This window comes from Kogia breviceps, chromosome 1 (genome assembly GCF_026419965.1).
Source record: "Kogia breviceps isolate mKogBre1 chromosome 1, mKogBre1 haplotype 1, whole genome shotgun sequence".
NCBI lineage: Eukaryota > Metazoa > Chordata > Mammalia > Artiodactyla > Physeteridae > Kogia > Kogia breviceps.
The window spans coordinates 109,242,279-109,258,361 of record NC_081310.1 but is presented as its reverse complement, the minus strand read 5'-3'; the positions used below and the strand labels follow the sequence as shown (position 1 = coordinate 109,258,361).

The 16,083-nt window shown below is 37.1% G+C and overlaps 1 protein-coding gene across 2 annotated transcripts in view; it reads right to left on the bottom strand.

Moving 5' to 3' along the window:
- LOC131750702 (pancreatic alpha-amylase) overlaps positions 1 to 16,083 on the bottom strand; it is a 34,395-nt gene that overhangs the window by 13,274 nt on the left and 5,038 nt on the right. The window contains exon 1 of one of the 2 annotated variants that reach the window (XM_059053562.2): positions 787 to 1,061. The exons of the other annotated variant lie outside the window; for it this stretch is intronic. The gene's annotated coding sequence lies outside the window, so the exon portion shown is untranslated. Of the gene's footprint in view, positions 1 to 786; positions 1,062 to 16,083 lie in introns of those variants that run through there. 2 annotated transcript variants of the gene reach the window in all.

The following is a 16,083-nucleotide window of genomic DNA, read 5'->3' as shown; positions in this document are numbered from 1 at the left end:
GGCTCGGCATATAAACCCACCCCTGAACCAAACATTGCGACAAGGGAATGGAATGTCCTGATTGTTCCAGCATAGATCACATGCCTACCCCTGCAGGTGAGAAATAAGGCTAACTGTGCCTTAACACAATGGGTGAAACATGGTCTCTGTGTGGTTTCTTACCAGGAAACTTATGTACTGTTACCTCTAAAGGAGGAGGGGATGCTTGACAGAGATGAGCAATAAATACTCATCACACGCACATGTTGGAATCTTCTGGCTCATGTGGATAATATCCTGGAAGGAATTATCACTAAAAGTTATTGCTAACTATAATAATTAATTATAAAAAGAAATGACATAATCTTAGAATTATGGTAGCGGAAAGTGTGCATGTACTTGTAAGTATGTTGCCTAATAAGTACATTGTGGATTTAGTATACCCTATTTGTCTTGAAGTGTCCATGATAAATGTTGAATTTGGCTTTTGTCTGTACTTGCCTTTGATAATTTTGGTCTGGATTATTATTCTAAATTCTGTAGTTTGTCAATGCTAAAGAAATATACATGCATGTCTTTTGCCATATGGCTTTGCAATTCTTCCTATTAAAGTATACAGAGTATATCTGCTTACTCAAATGGCATTACTTCTTACTCAAAGCCACTAATAGAGCTCTTAGGCTTGTCCATGTGTCTTGCTTTAATCAATGGAATACTTTCACACTGGGGCAAGCAAAGGCTTTAAATGTTCTTTCATGACAAGACTTGGTCCCTGTATTTCTGCTTTGCGTCATGAAAAGAACATACCTTGAGCGGCCACTGACTGAAGAAAATGGATCGGACATGACTTTAACTCACAGCCTGAAGTCAAACCCAGGTAAACAACATCATGAAGCCAAGCTGTCTCCAACAACCTGCAGACCTCGGAGCAGGAAAATCCAGCATTTGTTGTTTTAAGCTCCCAAGATTTTGAGTTTCTTGATTATGTAGCATTACTGCAGCTGAAAACTATTCAGCTTTTCACACTCCCTGTGAGTTACATTCCACTTATTTTCAACATAATATATTGTATAAAAATGCAGCTGTTAAAAATAGTAAGAACATTTTGACATATAACAGATTTCATAATATTCTTTCGAACACTGTAACTTTTAAAGGTCTCAAAAACATTTTCCACAGAAGGTACTGAATTTAAAAATCAAAATATAGCATTTACAAAATTTCTTCCTGTACTTAAGTTTAAAAGCAATATATCATGCCCCTATAGATGCTTTCAAGTGGTCCTGGACAAGGAGGGAGGAGGTGAGGGTGGGGAATCCAGCCCCCAAACATCCCACTGCAATTCCAAAGAGAGGAGCCTCATTATTAGAGTTTTATACATTGATTTTCCACAGGAGGTTTTGATTTTAAAAGGGGCAGGGGGAGGGGATTGTCCTGATAAGTTAAAAAACACGTTTGTAACCTATGTGATTACACAGTCATCCTACCTAGAAAATTACAAATTTTCTCCATACTCTTAAAAGTAATTTGTTTCTGTATACCCAAATTACATCCACATATAAATAGCTAAAAAGTAATCAATAATTATGCTAAATGATGCATCATAGAGGAAATATCCCTTTCCTCCACAACCTAAATAATCACATTATAAAAAGTAAGTGTTCTTATCACTCCTTTAGCCATGCCTTTACCAGAATATGTCCCATGTTAAACGTCGCCAATTGAAAAGATCTTAGCTCCTTGTTAAGTGTACCCTTGAGAGAGGAAATGAAACATTCTCTCATTTGCACTCATAAGAGTACATCTGTGGAATATATATGTTACTGCTAAATAGAAAACAAACATACTTCCACGCAGCTTTTCAGCTGGTGTGTAAGTAGATTATGGAAGATTCTGACACTCAGAGCATTCTTTACCCACTAGTGGAAAGTGACGTGGTAGTCAGCGACTGACATTTGGCGGTTGGAAGATTGCTCAGAATCTACCTACATATCCTCCCTGTCAGATATTCCTACCACTGCAATCACACCTCTGAGTTAAGACACTATCTCCAGGAGGTTTTTTAAAATAATCATTAAAATTTAATTCAGTTATTATAAGCTATCAATATATTAAGCCATTGACACCTACTAAGTTGTTTTTTTTTTTCATTTTTTTTTGCTGTACGTGGGCCTCTCACTGTTGTGGCCTCTCCCGTTGCGGAGCACAGGCTCCGGACGCGCAGCTTCAGCGGCCATGGCTCACGGGCCTAGCCGCTCCACGGCATGCGGGATCCTCCCGTACTGGGGCACAAACCCGTATCCCCTGCATCGGCAGGCGGACTCTCAACCACTGCGCCACCAGGGAAGCCCTCCCTACTAAGTTTTTGAGGCAGTAAGAAGGGACAAATTTTATTTTCTTTGAGGACTCATTTCCTCTTTTCTTTTGATAGCTTACTAAGAAGTTTGACTCCACAGGTCTGAGTGAGCTCAATGGAAGAACGGGGAATACCAGAGGCTGGACTCAGAAGCCATATTTTCTAACAAAGCCACTTATTGGCTGCTCCCTCCCATATTTATATTGCATTGGAGAAGTGGGGGTCTATGTCTGCTGAGCACTTTGTGGTCACCCAGTCCAGATGTGCCAGCCAAAGCATCACTTTGTGGATTAATGAAACTGTGAAGCATTATATGTGTTGTGTTTGTAACATTCCCCAGTAAACCCTCTTTTATGTTTACTGTAATGAAGTTAGTATGTCCTTCGAGAGACAAACATGTTACTGGTTGAGATGAGTTAACAAAAAGAAAAAAAGTTTTAATGGAAGAACTTGTGAGAGTAAAATTGTAAAATTGTGGGATGCTATTCTTGTGAGTTTTCCATGACCAAATGTTGCATAAGGGTAGGAAGGCTCCAAAAGAGGGATAAAAATCAAGGACAATCATAGGGCATGGATAGGAATTCCAGAGCAAATGAACTGTTATCGAGAGAGCTCTGAATATTTATTACTGTGTCACTAGCAAGGAACAGTGAAAATATATAGAAATAAACTATAATTGAGGTTCTTTATTTTTTCATATTCTTTTTCTTCTTTAAAACTCTTGACTTTAACACAACATACTTATTGTCCTTTCAAAACACCAAAAAGTATGAAGGAGATTATTTTTCTCTATTCATCTTCTTTTTCTATTTTGAGGAATAGCTACATCCAAACACTCTAGCATCTCTCTGCCACTTCACTCACTAGAGGAAGTGGGTAAAGTCTTTTTGATGAGTTTGTAAGGAAATATTGCACACATGTAGCCCGGCTCCTTCTCTTTCTCTTGTCGGTTGATAAAGGTATTCTGCTTTTTTCTTCTAGAGAGGCTCTGCCCCGTCCAGGGGAGCCCTGCTCCAGTTCAGGCTCTTGAATGTCAATGTCGATCTAATTCTTAGGTTCACTATTAAGAATGCCGCGCGCCCACTGATAAAAACTAGTCTCTTAGGGCTTCCCTGGTGGCGCAGTGGTTGTGAGCCCGCCTGCTGATGCAGGGGATGCGGGTTTGTGCCGCGGAGCGGCTGGGCCCGTGAGCCATGGCCGCTGGGCCTGCGCGTCTGGAGCCTGTGCTCCGCGAGGGGAGAGGCCGCAGCGGTGAGAGGCCCGCGTACTGCAAAAAAAAAAAAAAAAAAAAACTAGTCTCTTAACATTATTCGCTTTTAAATACAGGTAATCGTTTTGATGTGTATCTTCCTTACACTTTTGTTTGCTTTTTCAGTAAGTTTCAACCCAGGACCTGGGAAGATGGACTCTTATGTAGCGACGCCTCTAAGCCTGCACACTGAAAATGTTTCCATATAGTACCTCTAAAATTAAACCTCTATAACAGGAAACTGTATTTACACAAAATATTTTCTTTTACTCAGAAAAATTTCTGTATAGATATTAGTCCTTTTAATTTTTCTTCCCTTTGTTTTTTTCTAACAACAAAAAATGTATACCAATTTCTTCTTTAATTTGGTATCTTTAGACTATAAAGCAGAAAATGCTTCATACCAAATAATGCCTTTCCTTCTCAAATGAAAAAATTTTAAGTTTATTCTCATTGGAGGAGCGTTTTGCTGGATGTAAGTTTCTATTCTAATTTTTTAAAATGTATTAATACTCATTTTGGTAAAGGAAAACATTTCGTAGATAAACTTTCATCTTCTACAAAGCCAGCAATATTACTAAAACCATCCATTTCTGGCAGATTGAAGGGCTTTGTAAAATGTTATAGTATGCTTGAGGTGTCACTGGACTGACAGTTAAATCAAGGGATAGTTCTGTTATTTCCATCCCCAGTGATATAAAAATAGTAAGCAGGAAGTAGGTTGTAATTCAAAATCAGTGATTTCAACACATGACAATAGTAGCCTGGAGTGAGGATTGACAGATGTAGGTTTACACAAATCTGAAAAGATTCAAAGATTGGCAGACCTATGTGCAAGTGGACTACAAGTGTTGAATTCAGTTTCATTTAAACTACACAGCTCGGGGCTAGTAGGAGTGAAGCAGACCACAAAATTAATGTAACCTAAAACTTAATTAATTCTGTATTACTATCAGTTTAAGGAATGATAGTTCCTAGAATTTCCCCATGGAAACATATAAAGGTCTTGCATAGAAAGTGATCTTCTGGGCTTCCCTGGTGGTGCAGTGGTTGAGAGTCCGCCTGCCGATGCAGGGAACGCGGGTTCGTGCCCCGGTCCGGGAAGATCCCATATGCCGCGGAGCGGCTGGGCCCGTGAGCCATGGCCGCTGAGCTTGTGCGTCCGGAGCCTCTGCTCCACAACGGGAGAGGCCACAACAGTGAGAGGACCACGTACCGTAAAAAAAAAAAAAAAAAAAAAAGAAGGTGATCTCCTACATAGTCAGTGCTGGTATCGATATATCAAACCTATTAGGAAAGCCTTGACAGGAAATGTGTTTTTCTGATATTAGTCTCTTTCTACCTATCAAACCTATTTTCCCCTCATATCCCACAAATCTCCCTCTCCAGCCTCACTAATCAACTAATCTATTTAGTACCACCACACAGTCTCTTTCATTCCTCTGTGTCTCTGTTACTACTTTTCTTCTTGGAATACTCCTCTCTCTTTTCTCCTCCTTACAAATCATCATCTATATATCAAGCCCTTCCTTTTCCACAAAGCTTTCTCAACCATTCCAGAACAGGCATCATTTTCCTCCTTTGAAGTCAAACAATCTACCACCCATACTTCATTATGCACACTGTTACAATATTTTCCTCTATTTTTATTAATGTATCACATAGTTCTCCTTTGCACTCACAACTAGACTCCTACTTAAACATGGGTAACGTTTCAAAGTACCTAAAAGAGTCCTATGCACTTAATAAACATATGTTGGATTGACTGATATGCGCTTTCATTGTAAGCTACAGAATTTACTTAATCTTTACTTGCGGCCCTATAGCACATGGAAGATAGTATACAAAGCTAAGGCTGACGTTTCTGATAGAGGCATTCCTACAGATCCTATGACCTAGAACTGAATTAGAAGTACTAAACTCAAGACAGAGAGGTTTTCTGTCAACTGACTTTTACAGCTAAGCACACACAGACTGACCCTGGCAAGAGTTCAAATTAGAGTTGAATGTTACTTTCTGCTCCAGTTCCAATGCTCTGTGATTTTCTTTCTTCCTTGAGTTCGATTTTAGGAGAGTATTAGGCTGACAGACCTCAGTACTAAGAATAAGAAACACATCTTTATTGAGAACATGAAGAAATATGCGTTTAGGCAGAAATAATGATTAGTATATTATATACAATTTCTCATTTAATACATCAGACTAAAACAGTAGATATTCCTTTCATTTTACAGGTGAGGAAACTGAGCTTCAAAGAAGTGTTTCCAAAATGTCCATTCATTGAATTGATGCACATATAATCATTTTATAACAAATAAGATCTTGAAAAGTTTCCCAAAATATCAGTTGGATTTTGCAGATTTGCTATTATAGGGAAATAATACATATTTTACCTTTTATTCTAGTGTAAATGGTGCTCTTTGTACCTAAACCCTTTCAAGACACCCATTTCTACCTAAAAACAAATTATGTGAGTGGCTCTTACCCACACTTTTTTTTCCCCCAGAGTCTATGTTCAAGGACAAAAAGAGCAAACAGACTGCACATCTGCCCATCTGATATGTTCAATTGCGTGTGAAAGACCTTTAAAGGTCTTTTAATCTATCACTTTCCATTCTGTTTTTTTTTTGAAGTATTGCTTTTATTGGAGCCCTTGAATGATTTGTTTTAAAACTTTATAATTTTCTGCAACAAATTCTAGGCTACATCTGATGGATCTAGATGTTTTTCCCTTTATCTCTAGACTTATTTTTTTAAGAGGTTTGCAGTGGGAAACAAAAGAGAAGAAAAATTAAGTCAATTGAACTAGCCCTGAATAAAGACCCTGAAATTTTTTCCATACACTTCCATATTGGAAGGAAGGAAACTGCTTTGATACAGCCATAAGAACAAAATGCAAATGTTCTAAAAACTTTGGTTTAAATACATAAAGACTTTTCTATCCTTTGCGAAAACCATCTGACTTATCTCTACATACCACAGAAAGTAATCTCTTTACAGATTTGGTTTATTGAACATAAGTGTCTTTTTGGAAGCTTTTATCATATATTGGTTCAGCATCTAGGGGCACTCTATTTGGAAGCTGAATGATAATAAAAAATGATCCTGATCATCATAATATTGAGATTACTCTGCAAAGGCATGAGCTAATGTCCCAATCATTCTGTTATCCATCATACTCTATGATGGTGTTTGTTGGCTCAGTTTTGAGTTACAAATGAAAGTCTAATCACAAATAATAATTCTTCAACACAAATAGTTACTTTCCCTTCCATAAGAAGAGAAATAACTCAGTATTCATAAGCAGAATTACTTCTGTAGATAAAATGAAACATCTAAAGGAAGAAAGTGTTAACAAGTTATTACACATGAGAAAAGGATTAGAAAATACTGTGAACAAAGAAAAAATAGATTTCAAATGTATTATACCTAGACCATGTGGCATCATTTTGCCTGTTTAGGAGTACTTGGTTGACATAATAAGGGTATAGCGTACCAAAGAGTTGACAGCTCTTATGGTTTGAAAATCCTAGAAATGTGATGGGGTTTTGTCAAGGTACTTGACTTCCTCATGATTTTTTTCTAGCTTTATTGAAGAATAATTGACAAATAAAACTTTATATATTTAAAATGTACAATGTGATGATTAGATATAACATTAGCACTATGAAGTGATTGTCAAGAGCAATTTAGTTCACACATCCATCACCTCACACAGTTAACTCTTTTTTTAAAATTATTTTTTGGTAAGCACTATTAAAATCTATTCTAAACGAATTTCAAGTGTACAATCCCATATTATTAACTATAGTGACCTCACTGTACAGTAGATCCTCAGGACTTATTCACCTTATAACTGAAGGCTTGTACCCTGTGGACTACATCTCTCCATTTGCCCACCCCCCACCCACCCCAGGCCCTGACAGCTACCATTTCTACTCTCCTTCTATGAGTTCAGCTCTAACTTTTTAACGCACCACACATAAATAATACCATACAAAATTTGTCTTTCTCTGCCCGGCTTATTTCACTCAGCACAGTGCCCTTCAAGTTGACAAATAACATTATCTTTATCCATTCACTGCTGATAGACATTTAGGTTGTTCCCACGTTTTGGTTATTGTAATACTGCACTGAACATGACGGTGCATATATCAATTCGAGTAATTGATTTCATTTCTTTCGAATCTATACGCAGGAGTATAGATATACGCAGTATATGCTTGGTCGTATGGTAGTACTACATTTAATTTTTTGAGGAACTTCATACTGTTTTCCATAATAGTTGTATCAATTTACATTTCTATCAACAATATACCTGGGTTACCTTTTTCCACATCTTTGCCAACACTTGTTATCTCTTGTCTTTTTGATAATAGACATCCTAACACGTGTGAGGTGATATCTTGTGATCTTGATTTGCCAGTTCCCTGATGATGAGTGATGTTGAGCACCTTTTCACGTACTTCTGGCCAGTTGTATGTCTTCTTTGAAAAATGTTCACTCAGTCCTTAGCCCATTTTAAAATTGGGTTATTTGGGTTTTTTGCTACTGAGTTGTAAGAGTTCCTTATCTATTGTGAATATTAACTTCTTAACAGATACACTGTTTGCAAATATTTTTCTCCCATTCCATAGATTGCCTTGTTTATTTTACTGATTGTTTTCTTTGCTATGCAGACGCTTTTTAGTTTGATCTTGTTTTCCTTGTTTATTTTGGGGGTTCTTTTGTCTGTGATTTTTGGTGTCATATACATGGAATCATTGCTGAGACCAATATCCTGAAGCATTTTCCTGTTCTCTCCTAGGAGTTTTATGGTGTCAGGTTCTACATTTAAGTCTTTCATTTCAAATAAAATTTTTTCAGTGATGTAAGACAGGGGACCAGTTTCATTATTTTGTATGTGGATATCCAGATTTTCCAACACCATTTATTGAAGAGACTATCTTTTCCCCATTGATGGGTGTTGGCACCCCTGTCAAACATCTTTTGGCCACATATGTGAGGGTTTGTTTCTGGGCTCTGTCGCCTAGTTTTGGGTCAATACCATACTATTTTGATTACTGTAGTTTTGAAATTTTGTTTGAAATAAGGAAGTGGGATGCCTCCAGCTTTCTTTGTCGTTCTCAAGATGACTTTGGATATTCAAGGTCTCTGGTGATTCCATATGGTAATTTTAAGATTGAATTTTATTTCTGTGAAAAATGCTATTGGAATATTGACAGGGATTACACTGTCAATAATATCTCACTTTGGGTGGTATGGACATTTTAACAATATTAATTCTTCCAATCCAAGAACATAGGGCATCTTTCCACTGGTTTACGTCTTCTTCAATTTCTTTTCTCAATGTCTTACAGTTTTCAGCATACAGATCTTTCACTCCCTTGGTTAAATTATTCCTAAGCATTTTATTATTTTTGGTGCAGTTGTAAATGGGATTGCTTTCTTACATTCTCTGATAGCTTGTTGTTATTGTATTGATTTTTTCATGTTGATCTTGTCCTCTGTAAATTTACTGAATTTGTTGATTTTTGCTGGAGCCTTTAAGAGTTTCCATATATAAAATCATGTCATTTGCAAACAGAGACAAGTTTATTCTTCCTTTCTCATTTGTATGTCTTTTATGTCTTTGTCTTGCCTAATTGTTCTGGCTAGAAGTTCCCATACTATTTTGAATAGAAATGAGGAGAGGTGAGGTTCCTGATACTAAAGGAAAATTTTTCAGCTTTTCACCTTTCAGTATGATGTTGTCCGTGGGCTTGTCCTGTACGACTTTTATTATGTTCGGGTACATTCCTTCTACACTTCATTTGTTGAGAGAAGAATGTTGAATTTTGTCAAATACAGGCATATCTCTTTCCTTGTTTTGTTGTGCTTTGCAGATATTGCACTTTTTACAAATTGAAGGTCTGTGACAACCATGCACAGAGCAACTTTAAAGCCATCATTTTCCAACAGCATCTGCTCAATTTGTTACTTTGTCATACATTTGGCAATTCTCGCAATATTTCAAACTTTCTCATTATGATTATATTTATTACAGTGATCTGCGATCAGTGATATTAGATGCTATTACTGTAAAACTATTATGCCTCACTGAAGCCTCAGATGAGAGCCTCTTTTAGCAATAAAGTATTTTTTCAAACAGGCATGTACATTTTGAAAGATATAATGCTATTGTACACTTAACAGATTACACTATAAATATAAATTTCACATGCACTGGTGAAGCCAAAAAATTTCTGTGAATGGTTTTATTAAGATACTCGCATTATTATGGTGATCTGGAACTGAACCCACGATATCTCTGAGGTATGTCTATACTTCTTCTGCTTCTCTTGAGATCCCGGGACATTTATGACCTGAGAAATCAAGGTAATCAGGAATTGGTGAAATGTGGGAAGAATTAGACTGAGGATGAGAGGAATAACTCTATTCCAAGGCCTTATCTTTACTAAGTTTCTACTTCTCAAAAATTGACATATTTTTCTTTTCTTCGTCTCTTTCATTATGTCACTTTATTTTACAAATAATTATTGAGTTCTTAAATAATATCTGCCAGACCCTGTGCTGCGACTGAGGATTCAATAAAGACCACAATAGACACTGTCCTATAGATTTAGGGTGAGTGGTAAGAAGGAAAGTACAGAAACTCATGACAATAGTAGGGGAATTTGATCTAATCCTGGATAAATGACTTTATAGGAGTGGCCTTTGAACTAAGAATTGAATGATGAATAGCAGTTAATTAGAGAAAGAGGTGAGAAAAGATCCTTCCAAGCAGAAGAGGCAGAATTTCCCAGAGTTGAACTTGAGGAGATAAAAGGAGCTCAGTGAATCTGAGTAACTAAAAGATTAGTATGGCTATAGGGGAAAAAAAAAAAAGTTGAAGAGGAGAGTTTGGGAGATGAGGCTTCAGAGGCAGAAAGGTCTAATAGCCCTGCTAAGAATTTTGGCCTTTTATTCTGAGGTAAGTGGTAATCCATTGACAGGATTTTGGAAAGGTGGTGGTGCTGGTGGTGGTTTTCTGATTTGAGAAAACCATTCTGGATGCACAGTAGACAACGGAATGATTAGAGGAAAGGCTAAGGTAGATGCTGATGCTGAAACGAGCCCCTCCACAATCAACAGAATGTGAAATTCTATCAGTTTGATATGTTAATAGTAATAATTTCAATAGATGTCCTTGATGTTTCATTCTCCTGGACAAGCTCTTTAACCTCTATACACATATGCTCCCTGTACAAATACTGCTATCCCATCATAGAATCCCTTTCAAATTTCCTTTTTGAAGTTTGCAGCCTTAAGTCTATAATGTTCATTTTCCCTTCCCGGACGTACATACCTGATTATCATGGTTACCCTACTCTCCTGCTAATGACCAGGAAATTCTTAAAAGGGTTCTCTGTGTACAATCTTACCTAAAAGAAAGCATGTAATTCTTATGTGTTACAAAACTGCTGTGAGGTGTTCCCAGGCCGTGGCTTGTGTTTGGACTCCCTGCGTCCATCCGGCAATGCATTTGTTACAATAAAATCTGGTTTTAAATTGTGAGTCTGTGGTGTTTTCTTCGTAATAATGTTGGTAAAATAAGAGATTTTAGTCATTTAACAAAAGCATGACTAGATAGTGGCAGTGGAGAGAGAAAAGTACTCGGTCATGAAATATTTAGAAAGTAAATTAGGAATGTGATGCTGAATGCATGATGGTCTGAGTGACATATCAGAAGAGGGTTTCAACGATGAGACCAGATTTCTTGCTTGCAGAACTGAATGACTGGTGATGCCAGTCACTGAGTTATGGGACCACTTATAAAGAACAGGAGCCAGCCATACTAAAACCTGGGTTAGGAGCATTCCAAAATAAGTGGGGGTAAACACCCCCAAAAATCTCCAAGGTGAAAAATAACATGGCCCATTCAAGTAAATGAAGAAAGGCCATCATGACTGAGGGTATGGGATTGCCAAGGGAAAGGGCAAAGCTGAAGTTCGAGGGCTAGGTTCATGCCAGATAATGTGTAGTATTGTAGGTTATCATGAGGAGTTGAGATTTTAGTCTAAATGCAATAAAAATATAATAGGGTTAGGCATGTGAGTTTGTAATTTGACTTAAATACTATGAATATTACTTTGTGGTTTGTAGTTAAATCAATTGAGGAAGTAAAACAGTACAAACAGGAGAAAAGTTGTTTTGGAACATAGGCAAGACATAATGATGACCTGGATGAAGAGGTGGAAGAGGATACAAGAAAAGAAGTACAAGGAATTAAGAGATAGTTTGAAGATAAAAATTCATAGATCATGCTAAGATTTATATGAAGAAGTAGGGCAAGTTGTTAAGAGAAGGGGGAAAAAATCAAGGAAATACCTCAGGTATCTTAGTAAGTGGTGAAACAGAGCAGTGGGGAATACCAAAAGGCTTCTTGAAGAAACAAATTGAAGGTCACATTTTGGATATGTTAAGTAGGAGATGTCTGTGAAATAGTGAAGTAGAGATGTGAAGCATCTCTTGTAAATGTGAGGTTGAAGTCCAAGAAAAGATCTGCTTTCAAGATGCAGGCCTCCATGCCAAAGCATGTGTTTTAAATTCATGGAAATGATGGCAAACACTTCGAAGAGAGGATTGAAAGGAAAGAGAATTAGATCCAAATGAGTTCTTAGGTCAAAGAGAAACTAAGACAATTTTAAAAATCTGAAAAAGAGCGATTAGTGAGAGAGAAGGAAAACAAGGAGTACAATCACAGAGGCCAAAGGAAGAGAGGAGGTGAGAGTGTCTTTCCATATTGAATACTATTGTGAAGAAGAGCAGATGAGGATTAAAAGGTACATTGTGGTCTTCCCTGGTGGCGCAGTGGTTGAGAGTCCACCTGCCGATGCAGGGGACACGGGTTCGTGCCCCAGGTCGGGAGGAGCCCACATGCCGCGCAGCGGCTGGGCCCGTGAGCCATGGCCGCTGAGCCTGCGTGTCCGGAGCCTGTGCTCCACAACGGGAGAGGCCACAACAGTGAGAGGCCTGAATACCGCCAAAAAAAAAAAAAAAAAAAGGTACACTGTATGAGTAACAAATATTTTGATGTGGACAAGAGCAGATTAAATAAAGTGATGATGGAAACTGAACAGTAAGGAGATGAAAAATGACTAGTGTTGAGGATGTTGAGACTGTGTGATGAAAACTCAGCAGTTTGACTAAGTAGGGAAAAACTGAGGGTCACGGATATTTTAGTTGAAAGATTCTAATGTGAGATATGTAATCTGAGCGTACTAATCTGTCAGAAAAAGAAAGAATGTTAAATCCGAAAAGAAAGGATAATTTAAGAAATAAAGTCCTCACAAAGGTAAAAACGGAGGGAATGGACTTTGGTAAAATGAAGTGCACTTTGTTCATCTTAACAGGAGGATAGAAGAAAATGACGGGGGCAAGTATAGATAGATTTGTGGGTGAAAAGAAGAGAGAGCTTCCAAGTTATGGCTTCTATTTTCTTATTCAATCATTAAAATAAAACAACTGAGAGTTATAAGAAGACCTAGATGAAAGCGTTAATAAATTCCACATTTACAGTCAAGGTGAAGAAGAATAGCTAGAGGATCAGAAAGAAACCTCAGAGTAAATGGTGTCATGAGAGCCCTACATAAACATCCATTCGTATTAGGGGTTAAGAGAGGAAACCAAAGCCATACAATAACATGTGAAAGCCATTGGAAAGAGAATGAGAAAAAGAATATAGAGAATGTAGGAGAATATTTCCTGTGAGCTCCAGATAATTAATTATTATAGAGTGCATAATTTATTTCTTTTAGTTTTTAACTTATTAAACATGAAAGGGCCTTTATATTGTGAAAAGCACCCAAGTGTTATGACTTTGTATGGGAATCATCATTAAATCAGCTACCCCTAACTAATTGTTAGAAACAACCTATGTAAGAAATACAGACATACATTAGAGATACATAGCTGGGCAAATGGTGTTAATGGCAACAAACATGTTTTTCAACATGCTTTTCTGAGTTCTTAGAAATGCCTTTGACAAAAAGGTTAATGAGAATCTTCTAAAACGTAACAAAATGTTGATTGTAATGATATTATAATTATTTAAGTATACTTTTTTTTAATGCCTTTCTGAGTTTTTCAAGTTGGTTACTTATTAGAGCTGATCTAAATGACATTTTATAACAATGTTTTCCTTACTGAGGGAATATTAACCTTTTTAAACATCTTCCATTTTATATATATATACACATATAAAAAGTCTGTAAGCAATTATTATTTAACAGGATTAGATCGTATTTCTAAAGTCCTACACTAATAGAAGGAAAATAACAATTAGAGCCAACTGAATTCACAGTCAAAATACTGCCTTAACTACCTACTGCAAACATTTGCAATATTTCGATTTCAAAAAGAAACAATCTTCAATTCAGTTCTGGTACCACAACCAATATTTTTAGTTACTGAAGTTTCTGCATTAGGATTTAAGAAACTATTTGGAAGATGAATGACCGTGAGTTGAGGAAACAGACCTTTCCCCCTGCCCCCTCTATCAAATCCTTTGCTTAATTCATTGGCTATAGCAGTAGAGTGTGGCTTTTTAAAATATCTTATCTCTTATAACCAAATATCTCTTATACCTGATAAAACACTAGATTAATACATTCACATCCATTTTCCTTCGTAATACATGAAATACTACTAGAAAGAATATAGTACATGTGGGGGAAAAGATCCATTCATTCAACAAGCATTAACTGAGTGTCTGCCTTTTGCTAAAGCACAAGGATGATATTCAGGATACAATGATGAACAAGACAGACAAGATTTTGTTCTCAAGCAGCTTATATTTTAATGGAAAGGAAAGAAAATACATGAGTAAATAATGATAATAATAATAATAAAACATTTAAGATGGCAGTAAGAACTAGTATGAAATAACAGTGTAATAAAATAGAAAATGACTTCACCATCAGGGTATTTTAGCCTGAATAGTCAGGGAAGGTATCTCAGAGAAAGTGATTTTTAGGTAGAATTTGAAGGATTAGAAGGAGCCCGTTACTGAAGATAGAAGTAAGAGCAACCTACATAGAAGAAAGTACAATAGTAAAAGCCCAGGTAGAAAAAAGCTTAGAATACTCAGTGACACTAAAAAAATAAAATAAAATAAAGGCAGTGCATCTGAATAATGTGTGATCAAGGGGAGAGTAAAACGAGATTAGGTCAAAGAGGTAGGCCAGATCGTGTAGGACCCTTTGGAACATAATAAAAGAGAAAGCCATTGGGGCTCAAAGAAGGGGAGCTAAGAGATTCTGATTTACTTAAAAAAAATTATTCTTCCTCTTCTGTGAAGAAATTGGATTACAGGAAGACAACAGTGGAGGCAAGGAGATCAGTTAGGCTTTTTCAGTGGTCTAGGAAAGTAGTAAGTGGCTTCAAGTGCTACACTGACAGAATACATTTCAGAGGTAGAAAGGCAATAGGTTTATACATAGATTCAAGCTGAAGAATGAGGGAAAGAGAAATATTAAAGAAATAGGTATTTGGTGATACCATTTATTAAGATGAGGAAAAATGAGGAAGTACTAGCTTTTTGGAGGGGGTACCAAGAGCACTCTATGAATCCTAATGCTCTCCTTTGGTCCTTTCTAGGACCCAAAGTGGGTCCATATTCACCCACTTTATGAATATACTCTGTGTCCTGTTTTCTTATTCAGTTGAAGCTGCTATAACAAGAATACCATAGACTGGATGGCTTATAATTAAATATTTATTTCTCACATTTCTGGAGTCTGGATAACCCAAGACCAAAATATCAGAAGATCCAATGTCTGGTGAGAACCTCCTTCCATGTTCACAGATGGCCATCTTCTTCTTGGATCCTCATAAGGTGTAGAGTAAAGAAAATCTCAGTCTCTTTCCCTTCTTACAAGGACACTAATCCCATCAGGGGGGCTTTACTCTCATGACTTCACCTTAATGTATTTACTTCTCAAAGTCCCCATAGCCTAATACCATTCCATTAGGAGTTGGGGTATCAACATTTGAATTTTTGGTGGGGTGGAACACAAACATGAATTCCCTAACACCTATCCATTGCAAAACTAAAATTTCTTCATATTTTACAAGGAATTTTATTCCTCCATGACTTTCATGCACTTTATTTAACTTTCTATGGTTCCCTTCCATCACCCCTGAATATCTAGTAACTTCTCTTCCTTTCAGATACAGTTGAAAAAGCATCTGTATGAAGCTTACCTTGATATTCCCAGGAGTAGTTAATGACTCCTCTGTAAGACAGCTTTTTAACTTATATGATATTATTAAGTGATATTTGATTTATATTATAAAAACTAAGTATTTATATGGCCATCATTCTGGGACCAATCTTTTTTTTTCTGCGGTACGCGGGCCTCTCACTGTTGTGGCCTCTCCCGCTGCGGAGCACAGGCTCCGGACACGCAGGCTCAGCGGCCATGGCTCACAGGCCTAGTCACTCCGCGGCATGTGG